The sequence below is a fragment of the Coenobita brevimanus genome, chromosome 61 (genome assembly GCF_032717465.1).
Source record: "Coenobita brevimanus isolate Jiangsu-jjx chromosome 61, ASM3271746v2, whole genome shotgun sequence".
NCBI lineage: Eukaryota > Metazoa > Arthropoda > Malacostraca > Decapoda > Coenobitidae > Coenobita > Coenobita brevimanus.
The window spans coordinates 38678381-38695054 of record NC_137014.1 but is presented as its reverse complement, the minus strand read 5'-3'; positions in this window follow the sequence as shown (position 1 = coordinate 38695054).

Here is a 16674-nt window from a genome sequence, read left to right as displayed (position 1 = left end):
GCATCAATTTCTGCATTTTTGCCGATACAGTAATTGCTCCCAAAGTAAAACAATGTCAGTTGTTTGTAGCTTGTCTGTGTGTGCTGATCATCTAGCTTCTTAAATGAGATGTTGCTAAATGAACTGAGAAATTTTGCTAAGAATATATGCATGTCATATTCCAAAGTAGGCTGCAGAAAGATGCACACATGTGTCTGAAAAAATTATTAGAAGATAATTTTGGAACTTATATCATCCAAAGGCTCATATTGCCTCTTTTCTTTCAGTAAATTCCAGTATTTAGTTTCTCCATCATTGACTCTGAGTCTTAGTAGTTAAAATGAACCTGGGATCACCACCACAGCACGTATCATCAGCCCAAAAGATCGTAAATAAATGTGGCAAATAAAAGGACTTTGCAAAAGGCTGTAGTGCTTTTTTACCAAACAATTAAAATGGGTGTTTTGCATAATATTCTCCTTCACGAAGTATTGATTTAGGTTGTTATATTTGTATGCCTATTTTTATGTATTTTCTTGTAATGCTGTTATTTTTGCATTATTATTATTGCCATGTCATAATGATGTTCTGCACAGTCTGCCGCAGGAAAAAATATGCTGAAAAAAATGTGTACTCTAGTCCTTGTTGGAAGATTTTAATTGGCAACAGGTCATCTGTGAAATTGTTTTCCTCAGTCTGTATTTCCCCCAGCCTATGACCTCCAGTCGTTTAAATGCAATGTCAGCTATGCAATTGTCTTCTTCAATTTGTATTTCCCCCTGCCTATGTCCTCCAGTCTTTTAAATACATTGTATGCAGGAATTTCAGACTTAATGGATCTTGAATTTGGCTCTCCTTTGTGTATTATTTCTTGGAGCCTTCATTTTTGTCATCTCTGCTTTAAAAAGAAAAATGTATTGCCCTAAATAGCACTGAGAATTTAAAACTAACAAGCATCCTTAGTTAACATTCATTTATGTCAAAGACTAATTAGCATCTTGAGTAGTGTCCCTTCATTTATATCCAAGAATAACAATCATACTGAGTTGATTCCCTTCATTAAACATCCCTAGCTAACTCCCATCATTTAGGTGAGCGATTAATGAATTAAGATTTTTCGTTGCATATATACGAACATGTCGTTATTACGGTTTATGTTTTTTGTTAATATTTTTTTTCCTGTGGCTGACTGTTTATATATTGATGTGGGTGTGTTTTTTTTGGTGCATGTTTATTCCTGTTGATTTATTTTATAGTCAGTTTGCTTTCGCCTGACAGAGATTCAAAACCTCTAGCTTGGATTACAGCCAAGTGTAGTCAGACTGGAGAGTAAATTTGAATAGTAACCAAGGAGTCTCATCCCTACTTCATCACTAAGGCTTATCAAATTTTAAGTAGTCACAGAGATTCATAACCTCTTAGCTTGGATTATGGCCATGTGTTGTCAGACTTCAGAGTTTGAATAGTAACCAAGGAGGCTCATCGCTACCTCATCACTAAGGCCTATTGAATTATATACACTAATGATTTAGCACTGAAGTTATAAAAGTTGCCTCGTTTTGTCAGATGAAAATAAACTGACTATAGTTATGTATGTGTTGAATTGTAATATGTTATCTTTATATCTCTCTTCTTATTTGTAACACAGTGGGAAAATGTACCTTTGGAATGTCATTTTAAGGTGTTTAAAATTATATAACCATATGGGAAGATCCTACGGTGCCCAATGGACTGAACTATTTTGATATGCTGTTTCATATCACACAGTCATTTGCCATATTTTCCTAAGATTATGGAAGAACTAATTTGCGTGTCAGGTCCCTATCGTCTATTAACCCATGGCATCTCAGAAATCGGCAACATTATGTGGTGAGCAGATTATTTTGTGTAGTATCCAATATTAAGGTTGGCAGACTATGTTGTGTAAAGTTGTAAGCTCTCCAACATCACTGCCAGTTGTTTATTCATTTTAAGATTTGCTATCATTATGCTTATTCTTAGGCTATGTGTGGATATTTCTCCTACTTTGTTGATTTTTCTTAGTCTTTGGATCTTTGGTTATTTGTGATGGTGTTGGTGTCTGTTGGGTTTGGTTGTGGTGGCTTATGATGAGATAGAGAGAGAGAGAGAAATATGTAAATGATAGTGGTTTAATATCAGTGTTGGAGTGAGCATGGATGTGTGATGTCCCCATGGTTTGTGTGTGTGTGTGTGTGTGTGTGTGTGTAAGATACCAGCATTTGAATGGTGTAATGAGTGTCAGAGTCATTTCAGTGGGATTGCAGTTGGCTTGTTTCTCCCTCTTTTGGGTTTCTGCTTTGCTTTATGGGCCCTATACATTTCATGCATATGTAAAAAAAAAAATGAATAGGGTGGTAATGACTTTTTAACAAAGAATGAAAATGGTTATGATGATGATTGACAAATTGACAAATAATTGCATATGATGATGATTTTCCACTTCACTAGGCATGATACTGATAGTTCCCCCCCTCAGTTCTTGTTCATTCTTTGTTCTTTGCTCCCACCTCAAATATTTCTATCAGGAGAGAGAGAGAGAGAGAGAGAGAGAGAGAGAGAGAGAGAGAAATTGGTAGAGACCCCCTGTTGTCGTAGTGCTAAAAATCATTACAGGCCTCTGACCCTCCCATCATCTGTATTGAGTCTTTACCCCCACCTTCCCTTCAAGCAGACAATTTAATTCTCATGATAAACTTAATTCCTTTATCAGTAGTTAATAAACCTATTAGATCAAGATTATGCTGTGTTGAAGAATATCTGCTATGTATTAGTAAATCTTGGCATGTAATCCCATTTGACTGACTACAGAAATTTTGGCAGCCCCAAACTTATAGGTTGAAGCATTGTCTGTTGTGGTAGTGTGATGGGTGTGGTGTGTGGGAAGAGGCCTTACATTGTGGTACATGAGGTGTGTGTTTTGTGGTAGTATGATGTGATAGTGTGTGTGGTGAGTGTGTTGTGGTGTGGGAGGAGGGTTACACTGTGGTAAATGTGAGTGTGTTGTGGTGTGGGAGGAAGCATTACACTGTGGGCATAGTGTATTGTGTGAGTTGTATATTGTGTTGGCACTGAAATAGAGAAAGAGGATGACTGTGTTGAAGTCTGGTTATCCTCATTTCACTCTGATTTGGCACAAATTTTCATGTTTTTGCAGCCCTTTTTAACATTTCCCACAGGCAGAAACAAAATATTGCAGACCTACATTCTTTCCAGGCATCATATTTTAATGCCTGTTTACTTTAATCTTACAGCTCAGCATTCATGAGAGAGTGTAAGCCATTTTTAAACCAAGTTAAAGAGAGAGAGAGAGTATAGTTTTAATTGTGTTTCTCTGGGTATAGTCGTGTCTGAAGGGTGGGTGTCTCGTGATGGTTTTTGAAGGCTTCTGTTGTGTGGCTGTAGTGGCCATGTATATGTAGGTGGTAGCCATGTACCGTCCGGGGGGGGGGGGGGGGAAGGTGGATGACGGCCACAGCCACTGGCGGACTGTACTTAGGCTACAGGTATTGCAGATGGTCGGAGCCGGTGACCTGTATTGTGAAATTCCATGTGCTTTTCAGAGCACAGTTCCTTTGGAATGGGGACCGTTTTAAGGGGGTAGGAAAAAAATATGCATCCTTGTGAAATTTAATGTTGGCTATAGGAGGAGAACATTTGTTTTTGAAGCACTCTGTGTAGTGTAGGTTTTGAATACATTATTTCCAAAGCATTTCTTCAGAACCAGCATCATATATTAGTGCTTATATACTGTATTCTTGCAACTCAGCATCCATGAGAGAGCACAAAGCATTTTTAGACCAAGTTAAAGTAAAGAGAGGGAGAGAGAATAGGTGTATTCATGTTTCTCTGGGTAGGGTTGTTTCTGAAGGGTGGGTGTCTGGTGATGGTTTTTGAAGGTTCTTGTTTGACTAGAGATTTTTGGATGGCTGTAGTGGCCTTGTGTGTGTAGGTAGTAGCTATGTACAATCTGGGAAAAAAAAAAAAAAAAAAAAAAAAAAAAAAAAAAAAAGGAAGAAGGTTGACGGTCACAGCCATCGGCAGCCTGTGAATAGTGCAGGTGGTCGGAGCCGATGGCCTGTACTGTGAAATTACATATATTTTCACAGCACAGTTCCTTCTGAATGGGGGCCGTTTTAGGGGGGAGGAATATATATCAGATATATCTTTGTGAAATTTAGTGCTGGGTGTAGGATGAGAACAGATGTTTTTTAAGCACTAGTGTAGGTTTTGAATGGGTGTAGGTGCTGGGTAGTGACTATACACAGTAGCTAAAACAAGTATCTGTGTGTGTGTGTGGGGGGGGGGGGGGGCAGTGTTCCAAAAAGTCAAAATGTAATGAGTGGTATATCAGGAGGGTTGATATACATGATTTCACCCACCTGTCTTTAGTAAAAACAGTATTACATTTGATTACTGTCTCTTAGTATAGGGAGACAGATCTTACCACAGCCAATATTTGGTGTACATAGTCTATCTGTCCATACTCGGACACCATGATCCCATAAGGGGTGGTCGTTTGTCTTTGAGTTGGTTATTTTACGGGGAGGGGCACTAACCCTTCGCCAAGAGCTTGTTGACACACCCGGAACATGTGTGGGTTGGTTGTATGGTTACCTCCGAGCATTGTATATGGTTTCCTGGCTTATTAGACACCATTGCATGTCACTCAATGTGAAGCCACCTGAAAAGGAAAGAAGAGTAATAAAAGTGACAGTGGATTTATAATAACCCTGAATTTTGTGTATACAAATTGCCTTGACACTGAATGCTGCATAATAACTGAATCATAAGACCAAGTTTGTTATTCAGGAATCTGATTCACAAAACTTCCTACTGCAAGTTATGAGCTCTTGTGGCAATATCACATTTCACAGTATTTACACTTATTCAGGATGCCATATCAGTACAGAAGATATTGCAAATACTGTACACACACTGTACCTATACTGTTTAGAGAGAGTGTTTACTATTTATTGGAAGATATAAGCCACTATTGAAATGGAACTTCACGCTTTCACAAGGTTGACATCATAAATATATTATTGTGAATAATATCATAAAGCTTGTGGTAGGTGGGGGCGCTCACCATCCACTCACTCGATGTAGTGCTGCTCTAGGGTGTCTGTCCTTTCGTCTCCTCCATCCTTCTTTCCTTCCATCCTCTTCTGTCTTTCCTTCCTTTATTCTTTCCTCATCCTTCTGCCTACAGGTGACTTTACACTCCCTCTTCCCTTTCTTACCTTCATTCTTTCCTCTTCTTTCTGCCTGTGGGTAACTCTACACTGAGTGACAAGCTAAATGGTGTCCTGTACACCAGGAAAACATTTTCTATGCTGGGTGGTAACCATATAACCAAATTTTGGCGCCTGGTGGTTTAGTGGGTAATTTCAGCGTCCCAATCGGACTGAGCCAGTGCAGGTTTATATGCAAGGGGTGGTTATGGTTTATTGCTCATGTAGTGCCACTCAGGGATGAGTGAGGCTGGTCATTCTCATCTTAAATGTCAGGACCAACTTGCCTAGCCCCGGGCTCCTACGCGTCTCATGGGGCAACGTAGAGTTGGATGATGGATGGATAATATCACAAAGCTGTTTACAATACTACAAGCTTGATGCCCTAGAAATTATCGCCGTAAATTTTCAGTTTGAAGGCAGTGAGTCCAGCCATCTCAAAATGGATCTTGATTTTTTTTTTTTTTTTTTTTTTTTTTTTTTTTTTTTTAAAGGGAACAGTCATGCTGGCTTCTGACCTTCAGTCCCTTCTTTGCCTTAAAAAAAAAAAAAAAAAAAAAAAAAAAAAATCCTCATGTAGTATGCACAGATACAGTACTTGTTTTAGCTACTCTGCAGTACAAATAAATAATATGCTTTTCACAACACAGTCCCTTTAGGATGGAGGTCGTTTAGGTAGGGAAAAAATTTTGTGAGGTGTGGTGTTGGGTAGAGGAGGAAGAGGAAAGTATACTGTAGTGTGGGGTAGGGGAGGAAGAGGGAAGTGTACTGTAGTGTTGGGTAGGGGAGGAAGAGGGAAGTTTACTGTAGTGTTGGGTAGGGGAGGAAAGGGAAGTATACTGTAGTGTTGGGTAGAGGAGGAAGAGGAAAGTGTACTGTAGTGTTGGGTAGAGGAGGAAGAGGGAAGTGTATTGTAGTGTTGGGTAGAGGAGGAAGAGGGAAGTGTACTGTAGTGTTGGGTAGAGGAGGAAGAGGAAAGTGTTCTGTAGTGTTGGGTAGGGGAGGAAAGGGAAGTGTAGTGTTGGGTATAGGAAGAAGAGGGAAATGTAGTGCTGGATAGAGGAGGAAGAGGGAAGGGTAGTGTTGGGTAGAGGAGGAAGAGGCAAGTGTAGTGTTGGGTAGAGGAGGATGAGGCAAGTGTAGTGTTGGGTAGAGGAGGAAGGGGGAAGTGTACTGTAGTGTTGGGTAGGGGAGGAAAGGGAAGTGTAGTGTTGGGTATAGGAAGAAGAGGGAAATGTAGTGCTGGATAGAGGAGGAAGAGGGAAGTGTAGTGTTGGGTAGAGGAGGAAGAGGCAAGTGTAGTGTTGGGTAGAGGAGGAAGGGGGAAGTGTAGTGTTGGGTAGAGGAGAAAGAGGGATGTTGTTGAGGCAGTACATGCAGTGTTGTAGGCTTTGAATGGCTGTAGTGGATAGCCAGTAGGTATGTACAGGATATAAAGTTTGTAGAAGAAATTTTTAAGAAAAGGGGGACCAGAAAAATGGTCATACATTTCATGTGGATGAAGGTCACATCCATCCATCCATCATCCAATCCTACATTGCCCCATGAGGAGCGTAGGAGTCTGGGGCTGAGCAGTTGGTCCCGACGTTTAAGATGAGAGTGAAGCACTTTTTAATTAATTTGGGTCAGAGGTTAAGTGTAAGCTCTAGTACAACTTCCTTGGTGGTTTGAATGGCCATAATGCTTTTATTTTCCTCTGACAAAATGGAGCCAGACTGGAGGGTCAGTTTAACTAGTAACCAAGGAGACCTATTCCTGTCTCATTACTAAGTTTCACTATGTTTCATGGGATTGGTCCAATTCTGTCAGATAAAAATAAACTAACTTATTATGAAGAGGTGCATAGTGAGGCTGGGGGAAGGAGGCAGCCTCATAAGTCTGTGTGGAGGTCTTGGGGTGTGGTGATTGTTTACGATGCTTATGAGTTCGTGTTTTTCTGGATTGAGAGTCCCTTGGTTGTCCTGTGTCTGTGTGTTTAGCCGCGAGGGATCTTTGGCACTGGGAACTCCAGCTGGTATTGTATTGGTTTTGATATTGAATGGTGAAGTCTTGGAGTTGATAATTACAAAGCACTTATGTAGAGAAAAACATGAGGGCAGGATTCCAGGGACTTAAATTTTGGTCAGTGAGTGAACATTTGTCCCTTTTTACTGGACATGGCTTGGTTATATCAGTGGCACCACATGAAAGTGTCTCCTCAGCACCACATTTTTTTGTAACAGTTGGGTGCAGAAGGTGAGAAGTGTGATATGTCGGGTGTAAGGTTGCGAGAGGGAGAGTGAAAAAGACCCGGGATGAGGTCATAATGTGTGAACTCAGGGATAAGGAACTGAATAGGGAGGCTGCCAGAGATCAAGCAGCCATTAGGTGACCAAGTCCATTGCAAGCATGTTGGAGCCTTTAAAAATAATGATTTGAACAACCCAAAAATTACTTCTACAGGCCCATCATGTACTCAGAATTTTAAAGGGTATTACAGCAGCCATGTATATATATATATATATATATATATATATATATATATATATATATATATATATATGCATAGAATTGATATATATTTAAACATCATCTGATATCTAAAGGCACATTTTCCACGCTGTTACAAACTGAATATGTGTAAATTGTGAGTTTTGTTTGTGTATAATGCCAGCAAAAAGTAATTGCTCATTTAAAAATTGATATAAATTCCTGTAAGTTGCTGATAGGTGAACACTGTGTGAAGTTAGGGTTAGGTCCAAGCAAGAGGGACTTTTTCTCAAGTATTTAAGGATCATATGCAAGACAGTAAATATCAAGATATGTATTTGTGTTAAATTTAAATTAATAGTATTTTTCGATCAATTATTGTTGCTCTTTCACAGCACACCTCTGAGATTAATGAAGAAGTTTGTGAAAAGTATTTGTATTTTGACTGACAGATTAAGAAAGAAACTGTGCTGAGTGAAAGTATCTTAAATGGGGAATTGTTGATAGGGGTTTGGTAGTAAGTTATTATTATTATTTTTATTATTTGACTAACAAGCAGTTTCTGAAGCTTAAACTAATATTATCCCTTGTTGGCATTGTACTACAAATGAAAACATTTGAGTGTTTATTTGCTGCGTGTTTTAGCATTTCATGTAGTTTATATTAGGCTTCCTCCCTCCATCTGCTTCCTGTTCTCCTCCTCCTTGTTTTTCTCTTCCTTCCTGTTCATCCTTCCTCTTCCTCCTGACCTTATCACCCATCCAACCTCTCAACCACCAGCACTCTGCAATTCATTCTTCCACCACCACCCTGCAACACACCCTATTAGCACCATTCTGCAACCCACCCTTCCACCACCACTCTGCAACCTACCCCACTACCACCACTGTGCAACCCACCCATGCTATGCCCTGCCAGGTATCCCCTGCTGTTCCTCCCATCCTTGTCCTGTTCTGCCATCCCTGTCCTGTTCTGCCATCCCTGTCTTGTCCTTCCATCACTGTCCTGTCATCCATGTCCTGCCATCACTTAACTGCCCTGCACCCTTCCACTGTCTTCCCCTCCCCTCCACCCTTGCAGTACACAGCCGTGCCCTCCCCTGCACCCTTGCAATGCAGCCAAATTCTCCCCTACACCCATGCAATACACAGCCATGCATTCCCCTGCAATACAGCCATATTCTACCCTACACCCTTGCAGTACAGCCATATTCTCCCCTACATCCATGCAATACACAGCCATGCACTCCCTTGCACTCATGCAACACACCCATATTCTCCCCTACACCCTTGCAATACAGCCATATTCTCCCCTACACCCTTGCAGTACACAGCCATGCCCTCCCTTGCACCCTTCCTATGCCTTGCTGTTCCTGCTGTCCCAAACCTGCCCTGTCCTGTCCTGCATCCTTGCTATGTCCCATCGTAACCTCCCTTGGGCCCTTGCAGTAAAGCCCTGCCGTGCACCCTTGCGGTACAGTCATAGTCTCCCCTGCACCCTTGCAATATACAGCCATACCCTCCCCTGCACCTGTACAATACAGCCATATTCTTCCCTGCACCCTTGCAATATACAACCATGCCTTCCCCTGCACCCACACAATATACAGCTATGTTCTCCCCTGTACCCATGCAATACACAGCCATGTCCTCCCCTGCCCTGCTGTTCCTGCCATCCCTGTCCTGTCCTGCCACCCCTTGTGTGTCATGTCATCCATGTGTCCTCTTCTGCCATCCCTGCCCTGTCCTGTCCAGCCATCTTTTACCTGCCCTGCACCCTTCCATTGTCCTCGCCTGCACCCTTACTATGCCCTGCTGTCCCTGTCCTGTCCTTCCATCACTGTCCTGCCATCTCTTACTTCCCCCTGCATCTTTGCTATGCCCTGCCATCCCTGTCCTGTCCTGCACCCTTGCTGTACCCAGTCATGCCCTCCCTTGCACACTGACTCTGCCCTGCCATCCCTGATATTCTTTCCTTGCTCTGTCCTGCCTTGCCATCTCTGCTATGTTCTGCTGTCCTGCCCTCTGCCCTGCCATCTCTGCTATGTTCTGTTGTTCTTGCCTTGCTGTCCTACCCTGCTATTCTTGCCCTGCCATCCCTCTGACATAGTCACCTTTATCTGCAGTGCTGTCCTTACTTTGCCTTTCTCTCGTCTGCTGCTCTCTCCTTCCCTCCCATGCCTTGCCCCTTATGTAATTTGTTTACTCTTTTTTTATATCATTTATTGTACTTCTATTTCTTTGCATCTGCAGTTATCAGTCCACAAACTGAATTGTCTCATTATATGTATGTAGTACAAAGTGCTCTAGTCCTTCGTATGCGTACAAAATGTGGACTTTGAAAAAATATCAAAGAGAATAATACCAAGACATACATGAATAGTACGAAGTGATGTCTCCTTCATACTGTTCATATATGTCTTGGTATTATTCTCTATATCAAAGTCCACATTAAAATATATATGTAAAAAAAATATATATGTAAAGAAAAGGTATTTAGTAAAGACATTGTAATAATACTTTGGTTTTATTTCCACTAGGTATACACAAGAGTGGTGGATGTCAAAAAATAACCTGTCTCGATAATTGGGCCAGATAAATACGGACTGGTAACCCAAGGTGTGAGGGTTGCCAGTCCGTATTTTCGTGGGCCCATTTATCGAGATAGGTTCGGCGCCCTTCCCCAAGATGCTTCCAAGAGCGTGCCCTGCTCATCACTTTCTATATGCCATGTCTCGTATTGCTCTACCCAGCTATAAGCTGAGCAGAGCTATACAAGTCAACATGGCAATCAACAAAGGATGAGAAGGGCTTTGTTAACATGCACTGCTAAACACCCTGTGCAACCATGCAGCCTGTGTTTGCATTAATGCATGTTAAAGATCAATACAAAATAGTTCCGTACACAAAAATCAGTCAAAATGGCATATCGATGGACTGAGTAGGAACAATTCTTCAGTACAGACATTTTATGCCTGCAGACACCACACGATTTTAATCAGCTTTAGGGGGTAACATACTGAAGGGGAAGGGAATGGCTGGGCAGGGCAAGGTTGGGTATAGCAAGGGGGTGACATACTGCAGGGGTAGGGCAGGACATGGGAGCACATGTCTGGGTATAGCATGGGTGCAGAGTAGGACAGAGCCAGGAGAGGAGGGCAGGGATGGTGAGAGAATTCCTAAGCTGAATAAAATAGCATGGCAGCAGCAAGAATAAACCTTCATAAAATGTTGGATGTAGCAACAACAAACGGAAAAAACATCACAGTACTGAAGGGGTTCAAAGATACTAACATGCACTGGTTGTGATGCATATTAATTATCCATTAACAAAAGCACCTTTCACTGAACCTAGCAATTTTAAACACACCACTGTAATTTGGCCCAATCTTTCATTCTTTCCCAGCTGTCACAACTTGAGGCATGGAGATGCAATGCTATGCCTCAAAATCCTTTTTGCAGTGTTTGTGACAACCATCATGTTTTAAGACTATTAAAACTCTTAATTCAGACTGGAAAGGTTCAAATTTTAGGCTAAGTTAAAGTTCAGAGTATTAGCTCAACAAACAAATTAATAATAAATAATTCATGGCCATATTACTATAACCGAGAATGTGAAGGTGTGGACAAGCTATCTACCTACACCTATCGCCTAACTCTTTAATTTGTAGGGGTACAAAATGCCTCCTTGTCCCCTGCCATTTCACTACCCTCCCTCCAGCCTACACCCCCCCCCCTCTCATAAACCTCTCCATTCCATCAGTCTCATCCTCGGTCTCCCCTCCCCCTTTCCACCTCAATCAATACACTCTCCTAGTTAGTCTCCTTCATTCCCCCAACTCACATTCCCCTCTCTCATATACTTCTCCACTCCATCTCATCCACAGCCACCCCTTGCCTCTCCCCTAACCTCACTCAAATACATTATCCTAATTAGTTTGTCACTCTCCATCCCCCCAGCTTACACTAGTTTCTCATACCTCCCCACTCCATTCCTCCATCTCAATCACATTTTCCAAGTTAATCTCCTACTCTCCAATCTCCCAACTTACACCCCCCCCCCTCATTTACCCCTCCACTCCATCCCTCAGTCTCCCCCTGCTTCTTCCCTCACCTCCACCTCACATACACTCCTAATTATTCTCACTCTCCATCCCCCCCAACTTACACCATCATCTCTCCTATACCTTTAGTTAATCCCTCCATCTCATCTTCGGTCTCCCCCTCCATCTCATATACACTCCTAGTTAGTCTCACTCTCCATCCCCCCCAACTTAAAGCATCCTCTCTCCTATGCCTCTACTACATCCCTCCATCTCATCCTTGGTCTCCCCCTCCACCTCACTCGCATACTCTCCTAATTAATTCTCTCTCCATCACCACTCCTTCCTTTCATATCCTCGGTCTGCCAATTCTAATTTTAGGAGCAAAAGCCAACAGAAGTACCTACTTCTGACTGGACCAAGATGTGGTATGCAGGCATAACATACCTACCGTTAAAAAAAAAAAAAAAAAAAAAAAAAAAAAAAAAACTGATAATATATATGGCCCCTATACTGTACTCGGTTTTTTTTTATCGAGGCAAAGATGCACTGGACAGGTTGGTGATGATTGGCTTAATCCAACATTGCTTCATAATCTCTCTACTTGTTAGCATTATTAACTGATAACATACATCTGAGGGGGTATTTTGGGTTAGTAAATGTTATTTGGTCATGTTGCATTTAGCCAATCATCACCAACCTGTCAAGTGCATCTTCGCCTCAATTTAAAAAAAAATGAGTATAGTTTATGTTTTACAAGTTATAAAGTAACATTTCTCGCCTTTAAGACTGTTCCCTTAAGAAACCTTGGGTAAAAAACAGCACCCTATAGTTTAAACCCCTCATTAATTTTTTGATCATATAATAAACGTCTGGCAATAGACATAAAATAAACAGACACGCATCTTAACCGCGATGGGCTTAAGTTGAAACACTCATGGTCTGGTGTAAGTAGACAACTAATAAAGTATATATAAAATTAGTATGGTGTTCCTGGCCTAGTCAGCCACTTCATACCTATGCAACTGGTCTGAAGTCCAACATGGTACATAAACACTATAAAGTAGCAAATTTTTAAGAAATGTTCCCTGAACGATTTAAAAAAAAATTTAATGCTAGGAACAAGGAACCAAATACTACTGAGCATGAAAGATTTTTCCCTCCAACAAATACGGTAATAAAAAGCTAAGAGCCAAATTCAAGATTCGTTAATTTCGAGACGCCTAGACACAAAGTGTTTAAATTACTAGAGGGTCATAGCCACTAGGTGAAAAGGAAGGCAGTTCCAGAGTTTACCTGTTGCATACATGAAGGACTGGGAGTAACGGATAACGCTTGCATTAGCTGGACAGAAATGGGATATATGTTTGCTGCCAGACAGGTGCTATGCACCCGCCGTGGTGATGGAGGGATGCAAACTGACAGTTCAGAGGAGCAGTGACCACTGATGTAGCAACAGAAATGAGATAAAGATATAACAGTTGTGGTCAGACGGAATAAAAATTGGCAAGCTACATCAAGACGTACCACTAAGCAAAATGTCAAGTAGTTTCACAATTTTTTGTGTGCATCATGAGCACATTTTTTTTAGCTGCAGTTCTCGGGTTACCTGTTGTAATATTTTGTTTAAGAGTTGAAAAAATACTTCGCTCATTGGCAAAAAAAAATGACGTACAATATTAAAAAGCACAATTAATATTACTACCTCCAAAACATCGGAAATTCTGCGACCGCTTTGTCAAATTGAAGCCATTTATCATCTTACAAAAAATTTGTCTTAAAGGCGAAAACTTGTGTACTCCACTAGATAAAATATTGAAACATTTATGTAAAGCAATCATTTATTGGAATTAAGAAAATATTATATGGTAAGCACATATAAATATAAAAGTAATGGATGTGGGATCATGAGGCCCAAGATATACTTAAATCTACACTAGTGAAGAAATGTTGAAAAATAAAAGGGTCTCTAACTGAACGGCCAAGAGACGCTCCCACATCCACAACTACAGACAGTGCATATACAGATGTCCTCGTTTAGTGACAGGTATGGCCTAAACTAACAGTATTCACTCCATACAACTGGTAATGAAACTTTTGTACCCTGAATAAGCTTAATTGCAACACTTTTCAACTGACAGAACATGGTCCCCAAAAAAACAGGGGGGGGGGGGTGTATTGTTTGATAGTTATGAGGTATGAATTAGTCTCCTTGGTTACTTTAATTCTGTATTGCTTACAAAGGCTCCAACATGCTTACATGCTGGGTGGTAACCACATAACCAGATAACGGGGTGATATGGAGCCTATTATGGTGTCCATGTTAACTAGGTGGAGAGATGAAAATGCAGCATCCATCCAGGAACCAAACCTCCACACTTTTCCCCACACCTTACCATTGCAGGACGCTGTCAGCTGCAAGAGAACATTGGTTCACTGCGTGGGGTGGCCCTGCAGGGGGCTGTTGTTTGTCTGTGCTTGATGGGTGCTTGGCCAGTAAACTGGGGTTGATCAACTAGTCCCTCAATTTACAAAATCCCATTAAACAAAACTTTCTTCAATTTCCTCCCTATGGATGGTGGACTACAGGAGTCTTCTTGGTTACTAGTCATATTAATCCACTTTATAAACATTGGAGAGGGTTGCCTTCATGAGTATCCTTGGTTACTAGTCATATACCTCCCTATTCTCCCAAATGATATGGGTGGACTACAGGTAACTGGCAAATTCAGCCTGCAGACCACCATATTCATATTTAGATAAACCTGGAGACAAAATAATTCAGCACCTCATGACTATCTTACCAATGAGCCTGGGGACAAAATGAGTAAACTACTTGAATTTAAAAACAGGTAAACAAGCACTTTCTGTATGTACAATTCTTTCACTAAATTTCCTCAGCACTTCCTTGAGACTGCCATATAACTAGGACTTTCTGTATATACAACTGCTGTACATTCTTTCACTTTGCCTTGGCCAAGATTTATCTTTTAGCAGATTTAGTTCATTAAAAAAAAAAAAAAAAAAAAAAAAAAAAAAAAAGCTCTACATCCTTCCCACCGCACTTCCCTGTGACTAGCATAACTAACTTTAATCTACTGTCATAGCTGAAAGCTTAAGATTCAAAGATGGCAATTTTAGGCTAAAGTTAAACCATTCCCACAGCACTTCGTGACTAGCATGGTAATCTTAGGCCAAGTTAAAGCAGAGAGATGCATTTTTAACACATTACCAATCATCTTGAAACTGGGCGTTTCCACAGCCATCTTGATCTTGCCGTCTTGATATGTTCAACCATCTTGTTAGAATTCACCTTACCTCCTGCAAATACAGAAAGACATTAGCTGGTCTGCTTTCATCTCATAGAACTGAACCACTCCTAAAACTGAAACAGTAAGCTATGGTTGCTGTGGCACCAGGCACCCAAACCAACTGGACCACCAAGCACCAAAAATGACTAAGCCACCAGACACCCAAACCCAATGGACCAACAAGCACCACCTAAACCCACAGGACCACCAAGTACCACCCAAACCAAGACCACCTGGCACCGTAACCCTCAAGGTCATCAGGCACTTAAACCCAAAAGATCATCAGGCACCAAAAGTCCAAAACACACTAACCTAACCTAAACATACACCTAACATTCAAACACCTGCCAACTAGATCTAAACAAAATCAGAAGTTTAAGTTCCGGCAAAACTTTTGCAGCCCATTTTTATGTTTCTCTTTGAAACTCACAGAATGAAAATGTTTCACTAATATGTCTCCTCATGGCCAACATTGCAAACTGCTAAATAATCAGCTGATGCAACAGCTGATAGGTCAACTCAAAATTTCATGCTGTCAGCAACTTTATTTCATAAGAAGGTCTACTGTAGCTAAACTTCCTTCTACCCGAAACTGAAAATAAACTACAGTACGAGATGATGCATCACCTTACACAACAGCAGACATGTTAAATCTACAAAATTTCAAGCTGAGCAACTTTGTACCAGTATTTCATAGCAAAATAGCTCAGAGCTCTCCAAGAGCAGATACAGTATATATTTAATCTATCCTTGGAGACAGGGAAAAGAAATGTACCACTTACTGACCTATTGGCTTTGTCATTGGTGAAAAGACCAAATATCTCAAAGCATACCTACCTGGGCCACTTTGACCCACTAATCAGGCATCTACAGTAAATACAGAAGCACACACACCCACTTAAATTCCAAATATCAGTCAACGGAAGCACCACAACCCACTAAACAAAAACCTAATATATCTAAAGATAATCCACCATACTCCCTGTGGGCTTTTTCTATCAATCTGTATCTTCTAGAGTACTCCTAGAGACAGCATTTCAATGTCTGGATTAAATGATAAGCTAGAATAGTTTTTAAAAACCTTTCAGACAAAAATTGACCAAAGTCAAGATCCAGCCTGGACACCATTTAAAATTGTCACAGGCACAAGAAGAAACAGTTGCGGGCACAGGAAGAAACAGTCGCGGGCACAGGAAGAAACAGTCGCGGGCACAGGAAGAAACAGTCGCGGGCACAGGAAGAAACAGTCGCGGGCACAGGAAGAAACAGTCGCGGGCACAGGAAGAAACAGTCGCGGGCACAGGAAGAAACAGTCGCGGGCACAGGAAGAAACAGTCGCGGGCACAGGAAGAAACAGTCGCGGGCACAGGAAGAAACAGTCGCGGGCACAGGAAGAAACAGTCTTGGGCACAGGAAGAAACAGTCTTGGGCACAGGAAGAAACAGTCTTGGGCACAGGAAGAAACAGTCGCAGGCACAGGAAGAAACAATCGCAAGCAGAATGAAAATTAGTCTTGCAGAATGAAAATCAGTGAGGCAGAATGAAAATCAGTCACAGGGATGAAGTCAAACCGAGGTATACAATTACTTTAATTCCTTAACTCCCCAAGCACCTCTTTCTT